The 22,096-nt window shown below is 45.3% G+C and overlaps 1 protein-coding gene and 1 long non-coding RNA gene across 2 annotated transcripts in view; one reads left to right on the top strand and one right to left on the bottom strand.

The window, feature by feature from the left end:
• SLC9A1 (solute carrier family 9 member A1) overlaps window positions 1-22,096 on the bottom strand; it is a 71,256-nt gene that overhangs the window by 33,388 nt on the left and 15,772 nt on the right. The window lies entirely within an intron of this gene.
• On the top strand, window positions 5,631-14,120 carry LOC309538278. The gene is made up of 2 exons (XR_014222152.1): window positions 5,631-5,851; window positions 13,842-14,120. It is a non-coding gene; the product is annotated as an uncharacterized lncRNA (long non-coding RNA).

Genomic DNA, 22,096 nt, shown 5'->3' with positions numbered 1-22,096 from the left:
CGTTCCACAGGGCGGGTGCCACTACCAAGAAGGCCATCTGCCTGGTTCCCTGTAACCTCACTTCTCACAGCGAGGAAACCGCTAGAAGGCCCTCGCCGCTGGACCTGTGTCCAGCCTGAATGATGGGGGTGGAGACGCTCCTTCAGGTATACAGGACCGAGGCCGTTTAGGGCTTTAAAGGTCAGCACCAACACAAACAGGTCATTTGCTTGATTCAGGTTTTACGGGAAACAAAAATGACATAGCACAAGAAGGTCTGAAAATTTACAGCAATGAAACTTGATAAGATTTATGAAAAAAATGGTTGCATCCTGATTCAGGTCTGTTGTTTAAACCTCAACCCACTTTTCTCAACTTCTTTTCCCTTGCACCATATTCTGTTCTTCAGGTTTCTCTTCCTGCTGAGGGTTTTACTGCTGCTGCTCCTGAAAAGTCCTTACAACTCAATTCCCTCTCCCTGCTCCAAAGTTCCCAGATTAATCTGCCATTGCTGAGCTTCATTACTTTGCTCCCTTCTTTCTTTCTTTCCTGGCTATTAAAATGCTGCAACAACACAGGGCATCAACTTCACTTTAGCCTCCCTAGGAATACATCTCGTAGCAGACTCTATAAAAGCATAGGCCAATAAAGCACAGCCAGGGAGATTAAAGAGGCAGGGAGCAGCTTCATGTGGAATAAAAGATTTGTAAGGTGGGCTGATTTTGTGCAATGATGTTGGCAACATACCACAGAGAAAGCCTCTCCAAGTAAGCTCATCTTTTGTCCTCTAGTAGGACCTTGCAACAACGTTGTTTCTCCTTTCTAAGATGCAGTTGGTCAATTTGCAGTCTTATGCTTTTATTATTAGCTACCCTCGTGCATTTGGAAAGGTGAGTTGCAAAAAATTGATCAATCTAGCTAGGGGTCATTTTGTGTTCCTCTGCATCTTCAGGATGGCTGAGAAAGGTTTTCTTGTATTTTTTCTTGCACCTTCCCCCTCCCAAAGTAGAACAAGGGGGAAGATAATACAAAGAAATGCAAAGTAAAAATATAACACGTTGCAAAGTTGTGGAAGTGGCACCCACACATGTGATTCCATATACAGTCATCAGGTTAAGAGTTACAGTTAATGTAATAGACAAATAAAGGTTTATGAAACCCATAAATCAGAAAGCACTTTAGGAATCTTTTGGTTGTTTGTCAGAGTGATTTGTAAAAGTAATAAATCTCCACCATGTAGCCAATAATGTGGCTTTGTGTTTTCTCTCATGCTATATGTAGCTTTTGTTTACATTTCCCAAGTAAGTCTATTTGCCATACCTTCTTGTACCAGGATGCCAAGGTAGCCCCCTTTCTTCAATGGACTAGAGTCGAATTCATGTCACAAGAAATCAGCTAGTTTCTAAGGTGCAATTAAACACTGGAAATGATCACCACCAGCTCTTAAGGAAGTGAGAGGGCCATGGTGCTTCCTCCCTCCCCAAAAAACTGCCACATTCTCTCTCCCCTATTTCTCTCTTTGCTATAATTTCTAGTTGTAGTTTTCTGAATCTGAGAGTGCAGCCTTGGATGGTTGCCCTAAGTCCCCCTCTGGGAGTTCCTGAGCCTTGTAGGACTGGCTGTTCGCCTCCACTTATGCCCCACTTGTACATCTGCAATTAAAGCAAATGCACACAGATCTTGCTTTTCAAACACAATGCGTTCCCTAGAAATCATTCATTAGGCAAGCATTTGCATCACAAGTCAATGATTTCCACTGATTCCTTTGGGGAAATTTTTCATGCATTCCCAACCACAGAATTTTGACACCCTCCACCGAAAGTCAAAACCCCCTAGTAAAACCCTCTGGAATCTTACTAAATACACTACAGCTCCTCAGCCAACCAGCAAAAGGCAAACAAGGAAGTAAAGAAATGCTTTCCATTCAGATATCTCAATCTGTGGTGTGCATAGTGAGTGGGCAGAAAGTGGACCTGGTTCAGATGCAACAAACCTTGGCCTTTTTGTACATGCCTTGTGCTTTCACACTCACTTCTCTCCCCTTCAGTTACATGACTTCAGTGGAGAGACTGTGGTTAAGCCACAGTTTCCTGTAACTTCTGAATCAGGAAACTGTGGATTTAAAAAGCACAAAGGGACTTACATCTGAGAGAACATGCATAGCACTGTACTCACATATAGCAGAACTGTAGCAAGTGAGGAATGTGTAATAATATATAATATATTTAAACATATGCTCAGTTAAATGGCTTTCATTTTTTTGGGTTTAGGATTTGGCTCAATGGCTGCATTTCTCAAGACTGTAAAGTGAAGGATCCCCTGACTTTTGAGAGGAAAAATCCCAGCTGAAATTCCATCTGGAAAAGCACAGTTACAGGATGACTCACTCTCGATGCATGAGACCCATAAATAACCTTCAGCACTAACAGACACGAATTCAGACACCAACCCGGCGTGCTCAGAACCCGTACTTTATAACAACTGTCAGAACATAGCCAAATGCTATGCCAGGCACGGAGCCTGCGGCTGGCTGCTCTTGCTCTTAACGACCTGCCATGCAGAGCTCCATTGAAATTATTAATCGCCACAACATTCGAGGGAACGATGTGACTTTGCAATGCAAATAAAGAGGAAATTAAGCAGTAGAATTCTGCCAGACTCAGCCACAATTTGAAAGTTGTTAGGAGTAAGGGCATATGAGTGTGTGTGTGTGTGTGTGTGTGTGTGTGTGTTGTGTGGTAGAACCCAGGCAGTTTCCAGCAAATGGTAATCAAAATCCTACTGTTCTGACAGAATGAGCTCTGTTCTTCGAGGACACCACCTTTCACTGCAAGCCCAGCCCGAAAGAGCATTTTGGCAGCTGACCCCAGGAGCAACTCTCTGTATACTAGGCCCTATGAAGTCCTACCCTCAAAGCTTGGTTTCTTGTACAGTGGTACCTCAGGTTAAGTACTTAATTCGTTCTGGAGGTCTGTTCTTAACCTGAAACTGTTCTTAACCTGAAGCACCACTTTAGCTAATGGGGCCTCCTGCTGCTGCCGTGCCGCCGGAGAAAGATTTCTGTTCTTATCCTGAAGCAAAGTTCTTAACCCGAAGCACTATTTCTGGGTTAGCGGAGTGTGTAACCTGAAGTGTATGTAACCTGAAGCGTATGTAACCCGAGGTACCACTGTATGCAGAACCCATCTCTGGTGTCCGCTCCCTTTCCCTGCTCTAAGGCTGCCTTAAATCCTGACCTTTTCCTGGTTTGACTTTTGCACCCAGCTAAAAGCATGGTAAAACTGAACTCAGTTTCCTCAAGGTAGGTGAATGGTCATGTGTTGGGCAAGCCATCATGTTTCAGTTCTGTGTCATAGATAGATAAAGCAAGACACGACAGGCTTAAAGCAAACACAACTAAGGCAGCAATTTCATGTGCACTTTCCTTCAGAGTAAGTCCCACTGAGCTCCAAATGAAGATGTCCAAGTTCCAGAGTTCTTTGCATGCCAAAAAGCTCTTTAGAACTGAGTAATAATAAAACACAGAAGTGGCAATTAACACCCCCCCCCATTTTTGCATAATGTAATAGCCTTTGATTTCAATTATGCCGCACTGGGAAGGAACTCCTCTCTGCAAGTGTATTGGAACCCACACATTTCTTGTGGGAAATCTTAAGTCAAGTTGCCAATTAGCCTCAGCAAGAAGCCCTTCAAACTCTGTTCAGGTCCCCTCGCCCAGCCCTAGGCATACATAGCAGTATCAACACCCACCTCCCTGTGCATTGCTTGGCTCTCCCGGGAGAGGCAGTTTAAAACCAGGAAGGATCCAATAAGTAATTCTGGGTTGCAATGGACTGGTCAATTGCTGTTTCTTATCTTAACTAGTCTTAAGCCCCATTTCCCATCTGTTTGCATTTTTTTTTAAAAAAGTCCACATGAGAATTAGTAAGCACTTATTTTATTTATGAATAGCTGCCTACAAAACATCTTGAAGGGATTTAATAATAAAAACACCAGAAATCAAAACATATGCAAACCATTGTCATATATAAAAACAATTTCAAATCCAACACAGATACAGAGGGGGGGGGGAGGTTCCATTTAAAAGGATTGTTGAAAAAAGGAATGTCTTCAGTTAAAGAGGAAAAAATAATCTATAGATACACACACACACACACACACACACACACACATATACAGAGAGAGAGAGAGAGAGAGAGAGAGAACGAACATTTATTGTCCTCCCTCTCATCTGACATCCTATGCTTCAGCCTTTATCTCACCTAATACTGCACACAGATTTACTGTATCCTGCATTTTATCATTCCAATATAAAATAAACCAACTCCACTTCTCAATAAATTTATATTACATGGTTGTCTGCTATCTGACACTGATTCTATTTGTCAATTTCACCACGTGTCCCACATCCCAAGCTATTAGGCATCTGTCCATATAGGAGCACGATTTCATTCTGTCTTGTCTCTATTGTGATTCATATCAGTTGTTTGTTCCCTTTTTCTAAGAAAAAAGAGTTCTGAAAGAAAAGTAAGAGCATTGTTGGGAAGAATTCTAAAGCCCCTTGGAGTTTTTCTTCCTCTGGGCTGTATGCCCAGGACTACACACCACTAGTCAAGGAGCCGGGAGCCAAAGAACGAATGCTACTCTTTCACTTTGTGGTGACAGCAAAAAGCTTCCTGTGTGTGCCACAGCTGTTTTAACAATGGCCACTGCCACCAACTACTACGCCACATGGCCACAGAACACATCCCCCAACATGTTACATTTCCACACCAACATTACCCCTATTGTGGAGTGGAACGTGGGTGCATGTGCAAGGTCAACACAAGGCTGAGAATAGTATTCTCCTGGCCTGGTACTGAACCGAACCCTTGGTATAAGACCCAGGAGCCTTTGCAATGCCCCAGAGCATTCTGGATGAACCTTCTTGATTTTTTTAGCGACATTGCCCACATCCAGCCTGGCTAAAGGTAAAGGTAAAGGTACCCCTGCCCAAACGGGCCAGTCTTGCCAGACTCTGGGGTTTGTGCGCCCATCTCACATCTATTGGCCGGGGGCCAGCGCTGTCCGGAGACACTTCCGGGTCACGTGGCCAGCGTGACAAAGCTGCATCTGGCGAGCCAGCGCAGCACACGGAACGCCGTTTACCTTCCCGCTGGTAAGCGGTACCTATTTATCTACTTGCACCCGGGGGTGCTTTCGAACTGCTAGGTTGGCAGGCGCTGGGACCGAGCAGCGGGAGCGCACCCCGCCGCGGGGATTCGAACCGCCGACCTTTCGATCGGCAAGCCCTAGGCGCTGAGGCTTTAGCCCACAGCGCCACCCGCGTCCCCCAGCCTGGCTAGCATGAGGTAAAAGCTGCAGTTGAGGTTCGGTGGGCTGGAGCGCTGAACTAAGACTTGGGAGACCATGACGCTCAATTGGTGGCCTTGGCCCAGTCACCATCTCTCAGCCTAACCTAACTCAAAAGGTGGTCAAGTGGATAACATGTGCAGTGGGTGTGGGTGTGTGACATGTACACCACTTTGAGCTCCTCCAATGAAAGGTGGGTTATAGCTGTATTAATAAATGTATATGGCTCCTACTGTGATGTCAAGGGTCAGCCTGTGTAGACCTGGAACCTGGTGGTCACCATGGAGAAGGAGAAGCACCCCCTGGAAGACCACTGCACTGCCAGTAATGCTGAGGAGGCACTGGATCCAGATATCCCTACTCCAGGACCAGAGGTCTTAATCTCAGTTGCCTAGGTCCCTGGCCAACTCTCGGACATCCGCCTCTCATCACACAAAGGGGACCGCAGGGGAAGAGGAGATGGCAAACCAAGCAGAAGAATCAGGGTCACTGGTGAAGAGTTCAAATAGATGCAAATGAGGTAACTCAGAAGTGCAGGGAAAATACATATGAGCATGCTTGAGTGAGATCCAGGAAGTAGCAAGACTTCCAGCTCCCTTAGAGCTTCATATTCTAAACCTTCCTGGTGTAAAAGGCATGCTGGCTTCTCCCTGTCTGGTGGAGAAGCTGGCTCTGAGGAGCACTTTGCAACCCATCTTCTCCAGTTACCTCATTCTGCCCAGCTCCTTTCCTGAGCTATGAGCCAGAAGCTGTACCCGTGTGTTAATGAGCCAGGACCAGAGACCTGCTCAGGTCATTGGCTCCTAAACATGCTCAATGGAGGGACATCCAGTGGCTTTAATATCTGAACTAAGTACTGTTCCCAGAAAAGACATTGCCTTGGTGTTCCATTTTTAGTGCTATTCCCTGCAAAGCATCCAGCGCTGGCTGCCAAATGAAACATGATGCTCCACTTGGTTTGGACGGCCGATGAGATGCCTGTTTACATTTCGGAGGCCAAGAATGATGGATCCCATCAACGCCATTCTGGAATTTGCAGGGACAGGAAGAAGGCATTTATGAGAACTAGGGCCAGGATTAACTTTCCTTTTCTCTTGTAGATGAGGCAGATGTAAGGAAAAATATTTCAAGTATGCGTTTCCTATTTGATTGTTATTTTGAATCCAATAAAACCAAGGCAGGAAGCATTGGAATAGCCTGGAGCATCAGAAAGCCTAGCATATTCACTGCTCCAGTAGGTCTGAATTGTCCATTCAAATCTAAACTTGGGGATGAAGAGGAGGCGGCGGAATTCCTCTCCTTTGTGTCAGGACATATGTAAGCCAAAACTTGCTTACAGAAGGGTGAAGCTACTGCAACCCATCCGACTTGAGAAAACCAAATAGACAGCTCCTGAGAGTGAGTAGACTATGGCCCAGTGGAATATGTGAGCTGTGCTTTAAGAGCAGGCCAGGGTGATTTGTTGCACCTCATCGGCCCACCAGAAGCTTGGTACCTTATAGTCTGGCTCACAGCTTTTGCCATGGCCAGTGATTAAGAGGAATTTCAGCACCAAGACAGCAAAAGAAACAGGATTCAAACAATGTTAAGAGTAGCCCCAGAAAGCATCCTGGAAGAGCAATGTTTTAACTACATCAGTCTTTGGCAACCTACCGTAGTTCTCATTAGGGTGCTTAGGACTCCAACTTCCATCAGCCCCAGCCAGCATGTCCCAAACATCTGGAAGGCACCAGGGTGGCAAAGGCTGGAGTAGATGAAGGAAAGCCAGATGCAACAGCCCGCCATAGTACAAATGGCTCAGGGTTCCACAAAGGGTGTGTGGCTCTGTGCCTGCACAGCCCTCCCATCTTCAAGAAAGGAGCCTCCCTTATTACAGCAGGGCTGGGGGACCTGTTACCCCCTCCAGATGTTGCTGCACTACGTCCCCCATCATCCCTGACTATCAGCCATGCTGGCTGGGGTAAGGGAAGATAGGAGTCCCATCAACATGGCCTAAACTTGCTTTAGGCGTAACTCTCCTTTTGAAAGAGGCTGGCATCTATCAAAAATTAAAACCACCCTCTTTTGGTTTATTACTTTTGCAGGATGTAACAGATCTAACGATGCTCTCAAGCTGCTTTTTCCGCTGCATGCATGAACTGCCTATTCTAGTAGGCTCCAGAGAGGAGCAGCCTGCTATAACGTCGCTCATATATTCCCCTCATAGACACTTTAATTATACACTTCTCCAGGCCTTGGGCAACCATCCTTCCGATGGGATGTTAATGAGTTCTTTGTTTTTAAAATACCTATAAAAGGGGACTAGACGAAGGAGGAACAGTCTGGGAAGGGGGGAGCCTTCTGTGTCATTTGGTGAGAAGAAACTGATGCAGAGAACCCCCCAAAAAGTGAAAAACCTTTAGAAATCAGCAGCATATTTGCAGGCTCCAGAGTGGCTTTCCGAAAATGCAAGCACAGCTAAGTCAGCCACGCACGCCTGTGGCTCCTTCTTCGCTAGGCTGCATGACGAAGAAATAGGTTCATGCCCTTGCCCCAGATACTGAGCGCAGAGTGAGGATGAGTTGCTAATATATAGGAAATTGGATTTTATATATAAAAGGAAGAAAAGAGAACACACTCGCAGTGGGGCCTGCCCTTCTGAAGGACACTGCAGCTAGATTGCTCCAACCAGAGTGTGTGTGTCTCTGAGTCCACACACACATACCTCTTCAGACAGCAGGAAAATGTCCCCTTCTGAAGGCAAGCATAACTTCTCAAGAACCAAAATGGTAAAGTCATGCACTTAAGGCCAAGAGGATATTCCAAGTCTAGTCTTTGCCGTCCCAGCAAAAGCATCCTGTCATACAGGGCATGGCATTTAACTCCCACTAAACATGCATCTTCCACACTTTTTATGCATCAATTGCCATCCTTTTGAGGGCAGAGCCTCACCATATTTTTAAAGTGCATTCAAAGCACAATTTAAAGAACATGACTTTCCCCAAAGAATCCAAGGGTTGTAATTTCCTCTCAAAGACCTACAATTCCCAGCACCAGTGCTCCCCCAGGGGTACACAAGGGGACTCGGTACTGCCACTTCTTTTATTTATTTTTGTTTACAAGTGTGACACTTACCGTAACAACTTTATGGCGAGTATTGGCACCTACTTTTCGGGGGGGGCACTGCCCAGTACCCTTAACAAACTACAGTTCCCAGAATTCTTTGGGGGAAGTGTGCATTGAATACACTTTAAATGTATGGTATGGCTCTAAGTAGAATTTTTGCATCCTGCTTTTCAGCCAAAATGGCTCCAAGAGCCATTTACATACCACAAGGTTACCCAGTGAGATTCATGACAAAGTGAGGATTTGAAATCGTGTCTCCCTAGTCCTACTTTGAAACTCTTAACAACTATCCCACACAGGCATAAGGAACTAGGAACTAACTTAGGCTTCCCTGGTCCATGGAGACTGTACTTGTAACCATCTGCCTCTCTCATTCATTTTGGAGCCAAGAGTGACAACAGAAGGAACTGGCATCTCCTCAGGTGTCACACTGATTACGATCTGCTTCCAACAAGTGGAAGTAAATCACAATAAATCCTCTTTGTTCTCAGTAATCCACCCTACAACCCTATAAGGTGGCTCAGTTTTATTATCCCCATACTGCAGATACAGGGGATGAGCAGAGATAGAGTGGCTTGCTTAACACTACAATTAAGAATTAAGTTCTTAACCCAAGGTACCACTGTAGTGTGCTACCCTGGCTCTTTCAGGGCAGCTCATAGGCTTCTAAGGCACCCAGTTCTGTGCTGGATTAACAAATGTGGGATGCGGTATTAAAAAGACCCACGCAGATGTCCTACACTGGCACTGCTTTTCCATGACCCCTTAACAGTACAGGTGAATAGCAGGCATACACAGGTAATGCACAGTCTGCTCTGAAGGGATCAAAAACACAGAAGGGGAGACTCCTACAGATTCATCTGTGTATAGACACCCTGCTAATTTCAAATCTAAAAATAATAGTAGGTTGTATCCAACTAGGTTTTACTCAGAGTTCACCTATTGAAATTAATGGACCAAACTTAGTAATTTAAACGTGTCTGTTTTGAATAGAACTAGCACTGGATACAACCCAGTGGTTAACAGTGATGTCAAACCTGCATCTCTAGAAGGGACGGCACACTTTCTCCTGTACAGTGGTGCCTCGCAAGACGAAATTAATTCGTTCCGCAAGTTTTTTCTTCTTGCGAGTTTTTCGTCTTGCGATGCACGGTTTCCCATAGGAATGCATTGAAAATCAATCAATGCGTTCCTATGGAAACCGCCTTCAGACCAGGTCCGGGGACAGTCTGTCCCCCGACCTCTTCTGAAGGCTGGGGGGGGGACAAGGGCCTTTCTTCCCACCCCCAGCATTTTAAAAAATCCCGGGACAGCGGAGGACTTCTCCGCTGTCCGGGGCGATGTAAAAGCCCCTTGGAAGGCAGGCAGGGGGGACAAAGACTTTTGCCCCCCGCCTGCCTTCAGAAGAGGTCCTGGACCTCTTCTGAAGGCGGGCGGGGGGCGAAAGTCTTTGCCCCCCCCCGCCTGCCTTCCAAAGCCGTCCGGGACAGCGGAGAAACGCGCTGCCTTTCTCCGCTCTCCCGGGAAGGCAGGCAGGGGGGAGCAAAGACCTTCGGCCCCCGCCGGCCTTCCTGGACCTCTTCTGAAGGCCGGAGGGGGGGAAAGGCTTTGCTCCCCACCACCAGCATTTAAAAGAGGTCCCCGGAGATTTCCCTATGGGCTTTCGTCTTGCGAAGCAAGCCCATAGGGAAATTCGTCTTGCGAAGCACCTCCAAAACAGAAAACCCTTTCGTCTTGCGGGTTTTCCATCTTGCGAGGCATTCGTCTTGCGGGGTACCACTGTACCTAATATTTAAGGGGGAAGGTTTTATGGGAAGCTCAAAGGAAATAGGACAGACATCATTTTTGCACATCCCAGAAGGCCAGTAACAACAAATATGATTTGATTTGATACTATCTCTATATATCACTTACATTGAAATGAATCTTTACAAAAGTAAAATACATATTAAAACAATTTAAAATGGAGAAGCCAAAAGCACAGATAATAGGGCAGAAGGGTTTAAAGTTAATGAAGTTGGAACAGAAATGAAAATGAGATTTTCCGCCTCTGAGTGCTCAAAGTTTCTGAAATCCCATCAGAGCCCAAACACACACACACACACACACACACACACTTAATAATTCATATCTAAAATGGAAGGCAAATTGTCCTCTTAGAGACTTAGAATTAAATTAATGGCAAACAAGTTCAACCAATTTCATCATGACCTGCCAGTCACAAATTCTTCATTTCAGGATAAGCTTGCTCCAAATCCACCCTGCTTTGCAAATGCCAGCAACATGACTCTTCTCTAAGACTTAGGTCACATTCACACCGCTCATTTAAAGCACATGTCTTCCCCCAAAGAATCCTGGATGGTCATCCGTCATGGATGTTTTAATTGAGATTCCTGCATTGCAGGGGGTTTGACTAGATGACCCTTGGGGTCCCTTCCAACTCTACAATTCTAAGAGCTAAAAGCAGGGGGGGGGGAGGTAGTCATTCTGATGCTTCAGTAGGCAGATAAAGAAGTGGGGCGATTAAACTCTCTCACACACCAAGCACCCTGGTCCGAGACTCTAAAAAACAAATACATGTTTTTAAAAAATGACTATGCAATAAGCACTGTCCTGTTTGGATGAAGGACACTCCTGACAGTGATTTGCAAATTTCTGTTAACATATCCAGATTGTCGTTTTTTGCATGTGTTTCTCCATTCCCAACCATGCATGCAAGAGGGGGTGTTTCTAAGACCACCCAAAAAGAAAGACACTGTGTTCCTTAAAAAGCAGAGCGGAAGAGAGCTGCTTTTCAACAGCATTTGTAGGTGCCTTCGTTCCCTTTGGGAAATCCGCTCCACTTCCCAGTGGGGAGGAGTTGCAGTGGACCGCGTGGCCACCCACTCCCCACTGGGGGCGGAGGGCTTTGCCCCCCGTTGCCTGGGGGATCCCGGCCACGTCAGAGCCTGGCCAGCCAATCCACTGGCTGGGTGTGTGTGGCCGGAGCCATTTAAACGAAGGAGCGAGCCAGAGGACCTCCTCTTTGGCTCACTTCCTCAATCACCCTCCCTCCCTCCCTATTTTGCAGGTTAGGCAATGGCCTTACTATGGACTTCGGTTGGTCGCCTTGGTTGTCCGAGGGCCTGGTAGGAATTTTCCCACTTGGCAAATTGGCACTGGCCACTTGGTTTTCGCCTACCTCATAGCAATCGTCACAACTTTGTTAGGGTTGCGGTTAGGCATTGTTTGACCTTGTGGGGGGGAGGGGAGGTGTGGCCATCACCTGCCCCTCCATGCTTAAGGGTACAGATATAGTCAGGTCCAATCAATGCCTAAGCCAATACCGCTCACATTCTGTAATTTCAATAAAGTTGTGGCCAAAATTTGTCCAATAACATAAACCTATTATCTGTGTCCTTGTGTGAGTTATTTCCAACGAGGGGGTGGCTGCGGGGTCTCGACACGCAACATAAAAAGACAGAGGTGCACTTCGTTCAACGGTGGAGAGAGAACACAGTCATCAATGCTAGCAACCTCTGGGAGCCTTATCCCCCATGAATTTGTCTTAACCTCTTTCAGAGCCATTCAAGTTAATGGGCAGCCCCACTTTAAAAACTGCAGAAGGCAAAACTGAGCATTTGGAAACGTCTGTTGCACAGTCTGAAGTTGGGGCAAAGCCAGGAGTGAGAAAACAGGTCAGCTCCTGCTTTTACACCTGTTTACACAGTCTAAAACTGCCCTCTTTGGCTATTTCCCTAAGCACCTACAGTTTTAAGAAAAGCAAATATACATTCCCCACAGAGGTCCATGCCCTATGTCAATAGCAGGTTCCCTTTTGAATTTCAAGCCACACCTGTAGATAAGAGATCAAGAAGGCAAAGGCCTGCCATTGTGTGTTCTTCAGGTACCTGGTGCAACTTGCAAGTGTAACCAACTTTGTGACCAGCACTTCCCTGCCTACGGGGCAAAGCAAATATTTTACAAAAAAAGCAGCAGCCTGGCAACCAGTGCCATTATTTGATTATCACTACAGCCTCCTAGTTAAAGTAATGCTTAGCATTTACATAATGCCTTCTTTGCAGCATTCATTGCTCTTTACATCCTGGCCACATTCACAGTTAACTGTAAGCCAGACGTTCTGGCTTTTTGTGATTTATTTGGAATGTGGGTTCAAGAATTACTAGCTTTACCTCTGCAGCAGGTTTGGCAACTGGCCCAGGTTCATTTACCAGCATCTCCAGGTGGGGCTAGGAATGTCCCTTGACTGCCAGCCTGAGTACACAATGCTGAGCTTGATGGACCAATAGTTTGGCTCAATATAAGGCAGTTTCCTATGCTCCTAATCTAACCATATTGCTTTGGTGTTAGTAGGTACGAATTAGGACCAACAGTGAAACTTTCTCATGCAAGCCAATGCTTTGGAGCAGTTAGGATGGAACTGCTTGTACTTTTGTGCACAAATGAAACTCCACACTGTTTCTCCGTTATCTTATCTGCTCCTTAAAATTCTGCTCGCAGCCTGTAATGAGCTGGAGCTACCACAATGAATTTGAGAAATGGCCGTGGAATTGACAATAACCGTGCGAGAGTAGATTTGAGTCTTTAAACAACTGTGATTCCGCCTGCAAGCGAAAGACAAGAAGTAATCTCGATAGGAGGACAAATAACACAGGACAGAAGAGAGGAGATGCAAAGAGCACCTTCCCTTTGTACAGGACCAAATTCTGCTCAAGATGTGTGCAATTAACACGATAACATGGACTTCCCAGTGATTAATAGCTAGCAAAGAAATAGCTTTTTGAGGAGTTATGGGGAAGAGAATGAAGCACCCTTGTAGCTTAAGAAGGTAGAAATAGAGGTTAGCAAATCCCCAACCTAATTAGGGTTGAGGGGGAAAGAGATGATGGAAATCTAATTATTTAAGAGTGCTCCTAGGGACCCCACAGAGGGGACAAATTGAGGTTGAACCCACTGCAGTGGGTGTAGGTTTCCCCCTTCAAAAAGTGTTTGTTTGTGAATTGCCTTTTACATGCACCTGAAGGCCATTTACAAGCACCATAAAACAGCTAAAAATAGTTTTTGAAATAATACAAAAAAAACACCCAGCTGAAGCTAATATTTTAAACAAGTACAGTGGTACCTCGGGTTACAGACACTTCAGGTTACAGACTCTGCTAACCCAGAAATAGTACCTCGGGTTAAGGACTTTGCTTCAGGATGAGAACAGAAATCACGTGGTGGCAGCGGGAGGCCCCATTAGCTAAAGTGGTACCTCAGGTTAAGAACAGTTTCAGGTTAAGAATGAACCTCCAGAACAAATTAAGTTCTTAACCCGAGGTGCCACTGTACCCTCCCCAAAAGGAAAGTATAGATCAATTAAACAGGGCTTCCATATGTATTTAAAAAGTGCATATTCCCCACAGGTTACAAAATTGCAGAGAGGATGTTCTGCAGCCACATAGGCCATCTACTGGTTTGAAAACAGCTCAGCCGGTCATCATCTGGGCTCATCACAGAGACATGCGGTTTCCATTTAGTCAGCAACAAGAGACGCAACTCAGTGGGGACGGTGGCAGAGAAAAGAAGCTGGCAACAGAGTACTGCAGGTGCAAAGGTGTGCTGCAGAGGAAGACGTCCAAGCCTTGCAGGAAAACTGAAGATAAAACTGCCTGCATTAAAACTGGGATCTCTCTCTCATAAAAGCCAAAGAGGCCCACTTCTTCTAGAGCACTTCTAAAGGCATGTATTGTCACCAATCTATTTTCCTCCCATACATTTTCTGCAATTTATAAAATGCTCCTCTCTCTCTTTTCATTGGGGAAAATTAACCAAAAGCGTAAAGTGGGAAAATTCACTCTGGTTAAAGAAAGCCTACTACAGAATGCCTGGGAAAGCATTTGGACCCCCAGACATTGCTGCACTCCTGCTCCCACCAGCCCCAGGCAGCATGGCAAGAGGTCATGGATGTTGGGATTTGGAGTCCAAAAACATTTGGAGAGCCACAGCTGAACAGACTGGTGCCCTCGAGACCCGTCCCCATCTCTGGACTACGGCTTAATTAGACTGCAAGTTCCGATGGTGCTGTGAATTCTTAATACTCTTCTGCTGGCCAGCAAATTTCCAATTTCATTTGACTGTAACTTAAATGGGTGTTCTGTCATCGTAACAATAACGGCTGATTGACACGAAACACCATTGTTTTCAAGAGCCCAGTGCTTCCAAAGTCAGATATGAAAGATACGTATTCAGATACGGAGAAAAACAGCCCAAACTTTCATGTACCTTAGAGAAAATGAAACCACCACGTGAAAACATTCCCCAACTACCTCCTCCTTTTGCTCTCATGGGGACCTTTTTTTTATACACACCACTCTGGAGCAGACCGATAAAGGCGGATGGAAGGAAAAGATAAGGATAGCCAACACACACACACATACACAAAGATGAACATGTGGCACTGGCCACATGACTTGATGAGAGAAATATGTATTCCAGGGAGACAACCAGCACTTATGTCGCCTAGGCTCCTCATACTGGAGAAGAACTAGGCCTTTCTGAAAAAGAAGCAGGGCAGCCAAAGAATCTCCAGAGCCCAGAGGAAAGATGCTCTGTTTCCAACAATAGTTTCCTATTGCTAGCATAATCAGCAGTACCAGAAAGAAGGCGTGTGATGGAGCACTGGTGCAAAGGAGGGCAAACTCCCATTATACCCACTCTAGCTGTTTGCCCCACCAATGACAAGGCAATATGGCCACACCATGCCCCTGGATCGGGGCTCCATTTCTACCAGACGAGGAAGCAAATGCTCACTTAGATAGGCTCTTGCCTTTCCTGACCACGTTTATTTATTTCAATTATTTATTTACCACTTTTATGCACCATTTTAATTTGGGGGTGGGGTGGGGTGGAATACCTTAAGCACTGTACAACATAAATGCAACAAATAATACCACTAAAACAAAAACTTGACTATAAAAGCCAGGAAAGCAGTAGTATAAAAGCATATGGTTTTATTTTATTTTAAAAATAGGAATTTGGGGGATTTATACAGATGAAAACAGAGTCTGACCTCATGGGCTAGGGAAAGCCTGGGCAGGAAAAAAAGGTAATAATAAACAATAAAAGGTTATGTCTTTACAAGCCATGTTCCTGTCAGCCTGGCCAAATATTGTACTAGAAACATTCTCAGCCACAGGATGATAAGTTGCTCTGATAATCAATAAATCATGCTTCGGAGAGGCGGGTAAGCCTCAAGACCAGACGACTGCTGCTTCCAAAGGAAGGCTTCAGCCTGTCCCATCAAGCTTCAAGCCAGAGGTTATTCCACCAGCAGAACTGTTCGTGACTTAAGTATCTCAGCCTACTGGGTGACATGGGAAGAACTGGCAAAGTCATTTCCTGAGCTGCTCCTTGTGGGTTGCCAGAGAATAGCATATAAATTACTGGCACAACGAGGGTCGTTTCTCCCTCCTCCTTCACCTTTTCTGTAGAAAGGATTTATGGAAGAAAGAACTTGTATGGAATGCAACCGACTCCATCTTGTCCCAGCATGCTCCAGTACAGCACCTTCTTGCCAAACTTTTTTGGGCCAGTGGGTACATTTGGGATTCTGATGTGGGGCACCAGTCACGAAATGGCTGCTGTGTGCAGTGTGTCGTATGGCACACCATGGCAGCCACATCAAAAAGACCAGAATAGAGGGAAAGACCACAAAAGGGTACGGGCATCCCTCTCACACACACGCCCTCCACCCCAATCAACTGGGGAAAAGGAACCTGCATCGGCCAACATCATGGTTACACACAGAAAGCACCTTTCCTCCTGCTGCTCAGAACACAGGGAAGGTTGGCATCTAGTGTTGTGAGAGAAAAGAGAAACTGTGGAGAGATGCTGCCAGTTGAAGCAGAGAATTCTGGGCTAGAGTTGCCCTGGGACTCCATACCTGAAGGGCCTCTGCCATCAGCGATGGGATCAAGGGCCACAGGAAGGAAGCTCTATCTGCACCCCAAAGTATGGTATGGGTGGAGAATAATCTGGCCCAATCCACTGGCAGATGCAGGGAACTTGCTTTGCTCTTCCCTGCTAGAAGAAGATGTCTAAGAACTTTGTATAAAGTAGCAGTCGAGTTTGCTTTTTCCCTCCTCCCTCCCACTCACTTTTCCTTCTGTGACATGTCAATTAGGCTGTAAGCCCGAAGGCAGGGGCTGTCTTGTTGTAAGCCACCCTGGGAGCCATTTGCAGTCGGCTCACGAGTTAAAAGATGCTTTAAAGAATGTGACAAAAGAATCTGCCCTGTACGAAGTTCTGCCAGAGGTCCCTGTGCTCTTCCTGGACGTTCTGCATGCAAAGCATGTTCATGTCTCTGCACATGTACACATGTATTCACAACTTATGTGGCTCACATGCATTGCATTTACTTTGATATCTGCATCAGAGAGGAAACCGTAGCAGCAGATGCTCTCCTCACATCAGCCAACCTGTCACCATCCGCCACGTAACACCAGCTATAACGGCATGGAACAGCTCTTCCCACTGGGGATTACTAAAGCTTTATAAACCATTAAATATGAATAGCCATTAAAGCCACAAGGAGAGGAAAACATTGCACCTTGAAAAACAGGACCATAACTAACCTGGAAACCAAGATTACATTATTACTTCTCATGACTTCCAACACAGTTGGAAACTTGATTTTTATTCTAATTCGTTTTTGTAAACCGCCCTGAACTATGGTCTATCATTTTAACATGTAAAGGCTGATTCACTCAAGATTTAAGGTAGCTCTAAAATTACAGCCAGCAACATACGGGTCATAGGTTCCAATCCAATATTTTCTTATTGGCAACACATAACAGCTAAAGGAGTAAGACAGGGGCAGGGAGCCTCTGACCCTTGAGATGTTGTTGAACTGCAACTCCCATCAGCCCCAGCAAGCATGGCCAATGGCCAAGGATGATGGGAATTGGTCCAACATCTGGAGGACTATAGGTTAGCCAACCCTGACCTAGGGGTTTCAGCTAAGGATAAATGGCCATTTTCGTTCCCACCACTGGCCATGCTGGCTGAGGCTTTCTGCTTTCAGTTACTGTGTTGTCCATGGTTGCGTATTGTTTTATTGTTAATTTCTGAGCCAACCTGGGAGTTGACCCAAATATTAAATGTCACTAAATAAATAAATACAGGGCTCAAAGCCAGAGTCTGAGAAGCATGTTTGCGTGTTACCAGAGCATCAAATGCAAAACCTCTATCTAAATACCAGGAAGTAAAATGGATAAATTCACTCCGAAAGAGAGACTGATGCTACTGAAGCTGGTTCCCTATTTGCACATGGAAACTATTAAGAAGTTTCTAGTCCTCATGGGCTTGGTGCAATGATATGGTTTGGTACCAAGCATCTGTGGGTCAACCCAGCAATCATTCAGTTGCTTAGACAAAAAGGCTCACAACATGCTTGTTGGAGAACTTCATTTGGTGTCTCTCTCCGGCTAAACATCTCTGCAAAGATGCTGGTACACGTGTGTTATATTATGAAGAAGCAGAGATTTGACAAGGTAGCACAAGATAAACAGCTTATAGCAGAGCAGTCGGGTGGGGGGAAGGCTTCGCTATCTATTACTGTACATCCAAGCCACTGAGTAGATAGATAAAGCCTTCCTGTTTCACTGAAGGGCAAATCAATCATCTTGACATTATTTAAATATTGCTGATAAATTGAATGATGACTCTGATATAAAAGAGCACTTAGCTTAGCCCCCAAGAAAGGATGTAGAATTATTCAGTGTGGCAACTTTTGTTATAATCATTTTTATCATGTTTATCATTTTGCTTCTAGTTTATTGCATTTTTACTCTATTTTTTAAACTTTTTTTAGACTACCCAGATAATCATATATTGAAAGGTGGTATAAAATCTGATAAATATAACTGATATACTAAACCTGCAACCTCTCTTTTATCCATAGTAAGGTTTAGATAGTGAGTTCAGGTTTCACAAAAAGCCCTTCTGCCAGGCAGTTTCCACACAATTCAGATGCTCACTGCTTGGACACATGACGCAGTGTTAGAAACTGAGATATGAAACCTAGGAGCTAAATAGCACCTTAAACCTAGGTTATGGGTGCAACGACAGAATGCCTAGGTGCACTTTTTTATAACCAGAATACAAAGCTGAAAATGAATGAACTGCAGCTAAAATATTATGTTCATTTTTCACATGGTCTAGTCCTTCCCATGGGACGCGGGTGGTGCTGTGGTCTGAACCACTGAGCCTAGGACTTGCTGATCGGAAGGTCGGCGGTTCGAATCCCTGCGACGGGGTGACCTCCTGTTGCTCAGTCCCAGCTTCTGCCAACTTAGCAGTTCGAAAGTAGGCCAAAAAAGTGCAAGTTGATAGATAGGTACCGCTCTGGTGAGAAGGTAAACGGCGTTTCTGTGCGCTGCTCTGATTTCGCCAGAAGGGGCTTAGTCATGCGGGCCACATGACTTGGAAAAACTATCTGCGGTAAACTATCGCCAGTAAAGCGAGATGAGCGCCACAACCCCAGAGTCGTTTGCAACTGGACTTAACTGTCAGGGGTCCTTTTTAGTCCCTTCCCTTCCCACCCCCCTAATATTCTCAAGAGGGTCTCTTCAGTCTTCAGAGACTGAAGTAGGAAGTAGGGAGGCAGAAGAAGGTCTTCCTTTCCTTCCACTCTGCAGTTTTAATCAGAAATCTTAGGCGCAGTACTGCACCCAGAAGCTGCTCGTACTCATTAAATTCGCTGTCGCAAAATGCACCTAGAACAATGGGAGTTTCGAACACTGTGTGTATTTCACAATTCCAAGCAATGCAAAGGCAGACTATGGTAATGAGTGGAAAATGTAGTTCTCCAAAAACTTGGGACTTTAAAAAAGTTTCTGGTCCTTATGGCTTATGCAATTGTATGGTTTAAAGTGTACAGACCAAATGCCAGCGAAATCTGACCAGTCGTACAGGTGGCAGAATAACGTTTCCAGTGGTTATTAGGGCTTGCTCTTAGTTTTTGCAGGATACTTATGCAAAATACATTATTTTGCAAATTTATCCTGGAAAATTTAACTTGTTGCATAGAATTTGATTTTTTAAAGCCACCAACTATAGGGAAGGGATGCGGGTGGTGCTGTGGGTTAAACCACAGAGCCTAGGACTTGCCAATTAGAAGGTCGGCGGTTCGAATCCCCACGACGGGGTGAGCTCCCGTCGCTCAGTCCCTGCTCCTGCCAACCTAGCAGTTCGAAAGCACGTCAAAGTGCAAGTAGATAAATAGGTACCGCTCCGGCGGGAAGGTAAACGGCTTTTCCATGTGCTGCCCTGGTTCGCCAGAAGCGGCCTAGTCATGCTGGCCACATGACCCAGAAGCTGTACATCGGCTCCCTCGGCCAATAAAGCGAGATGAGCGCCGCAACCCCAGAGTCAGCCACGACTGGACCTAATAGTCAGGGGTCCCTTTACCTTTTTAACTATAGGGAACCATTCCCATTATCTTATTCAATGTTATTATTTGTTCAATTGCAAACATATGAGATTATCTTGCTGCACTTTTGCAATTTGTTTTTGGATTTAGAGCCAATGTTATAAGGCCCTTCTGTCTACAATAAACAAGAGAGGGAAGAAATCTCTTTCCCAGCTACAGTATTTACAATGCAAAGGTCTGACACCTTGCTAAGTATGTATCTGCTCGCTGTTTGGTCCTGATGGGAATTGTCAGTTTTGATTTGGGCAAATTAAGCCTTGGGGATCAAAAGAATAAAAAGTGTTTACAAGGCTGGCTCCTGCAATTCATTCCTATTTACATTTCTTTTTTAAAGAAGTTTCTTCCCTTGACGCATTCAAGCCATTCATGAAGAAGTCAGATGAGGAAAACATGCACAAAACTTTTTCCGCGGTGGTAAACTTTAACCAGCTGGTTGCCAATAAATCAGGTTCCAGAAAGTGAAAGAATTGAGGCATACATTCTCTTTGGTTTTATCTCTTTGGCCTTGCCCTGGCATCATTTTCTTTTCATAACAGTAGGATAGCTATGAATGCCCCCGCCCCCCTTACACATCCTCAAGGGGGGGGGAGCTTCCCTTGCTTTAAAATTGTATATGTCAATTTGTAGATGCAAAATATAGAAACAATTGCTGTCATTTAAATAGAAATATAATCCATCTCATCATAGTAGGAAAGACTATGATCAAGTGAATGATACCCAGGAACTGATCCCCTGCGCTAACTGTTGATGGGTTGTTTCAAGGCCCTTTCTGCTCTCGCATTCAAATCTCTAAATACATTGGAAAAGGTCAACAGAGGTTATCTAGATAATTTTCTAAACCTTCTCACATAACATTCCTAAAAATTAATCAGGATCCAGGGCAAACCAATCCATCTTGATCTCTCCAATTTCTTCAAATACCTGTTGTTTTTTACTGAACAACATAATGTTCTCTGTTCTTTCCAATTCTTCATTCATTAGTGTCAAGGTCTTGACACAGCCCATAAATTTAAGGTTTCCCGTTGAGACATTCAATTTGCTTTCTTTTAATAACTGTTGATGCCTCTAAAATATATGACGATGCTGGATTCTCATATTATATTGCAATGGGGACACTCCTGAATCAAGTGAAGACATGAGTGTCTGTTATATAACCTGGTTACTGCCAATGAACACCCGAGGTTTCTGAAGCTATCAAGGATGCTTGTGCAATAGCTGGAAGGAGAAGTTTTCTTGTTGTTATTTTTGTTAAACTCAGCATCACCGTTGGTAGCTACTACCTTCAAATCATCCCACATAACTAGGTGGGGCTGGAATGATAATGTTTCGTTTGGAATACAGCCAGGTAAGGAGACAAGAATTGCTGATGGCTGGAGGAACAGAGACGCTTGGGATGGGTGGGTTGAGGCGGATGGCGGCTAATGGATTGAAGTTGAATCCTGACAAGACAGAAGTACTGTTTTTGGGGGACAGGGGGCGGACTGGTGTGGAGGACTCCCTGGTCCTGAATAGGGTAACTGTGCCCCTGAAGGACCAGGTGCGTAGCCTGGGAGTCATTTTGGACTCACAGCTGTCCATGGAGGCGCAGGTCAATTCTGTATCCAGGGCAGCTGTCTACCAACTCCACCTGGTACGCAGGCTGAGACCCTACCTGCCCGCTGACTGTCTGGCCAGAGTGGTGCATGCTCTGGTTATCTCCCGCTTGGACTACTGCAATGCGCTCTACGTGGGGCTACCTTTGAAGGTGACTCGGAAACTACAGCTAATCCAGAATGCGGCAGCTAGACTGGTGACCGGTCTTGAAAGACCTACATTGGCTCCCAGTACGTTTCCGAGCACAATTCAAAGTGCTGGTGTTGACCTTTAAAGCCCTAAACGGCTTCGGCCCAGTATACCTGAAGGAGCGTCTCCACCCCCATCGTTCTGCCCGGACACTGAGGTCCAGCGCCGAGGGCCTTCTGGCGGTTCCCTCATTGCGAGAAGCGAAGCTACAGGGAACCAGGCAGAGGGCCTTTTCGGTGGTGGCGCCCGCCCTGTGGAATGCCCTCCCATCGGATGTCAAGGTGATGGACAACTACCTGACATTCAGAAGACATCTTAAGGCGGCCCTATTCAGGGAAGCTTTTAATGTATGATATTTTAGTGTTTTTTGGTTTCTGTGGAAGCCGCCCAGAGTGGCTGGGGAAA

Source organism: Podarcis vaucheri, assembly GCF_965113315.1.
Source record: "Podarcis vaucheri genome assembly, chromosome: 7".
NCBI classification, from domain to species: Eukaryota; Metazoa; Chordata; class Lepidosauria; order Squamata; family Lacertidae; genus Podarcis; species Podarcis vaucheri.
Note: the sequence above shows the minus strand (reverse complement) of the source record. Positions and strands in the feature narration are given on the sequence as shown.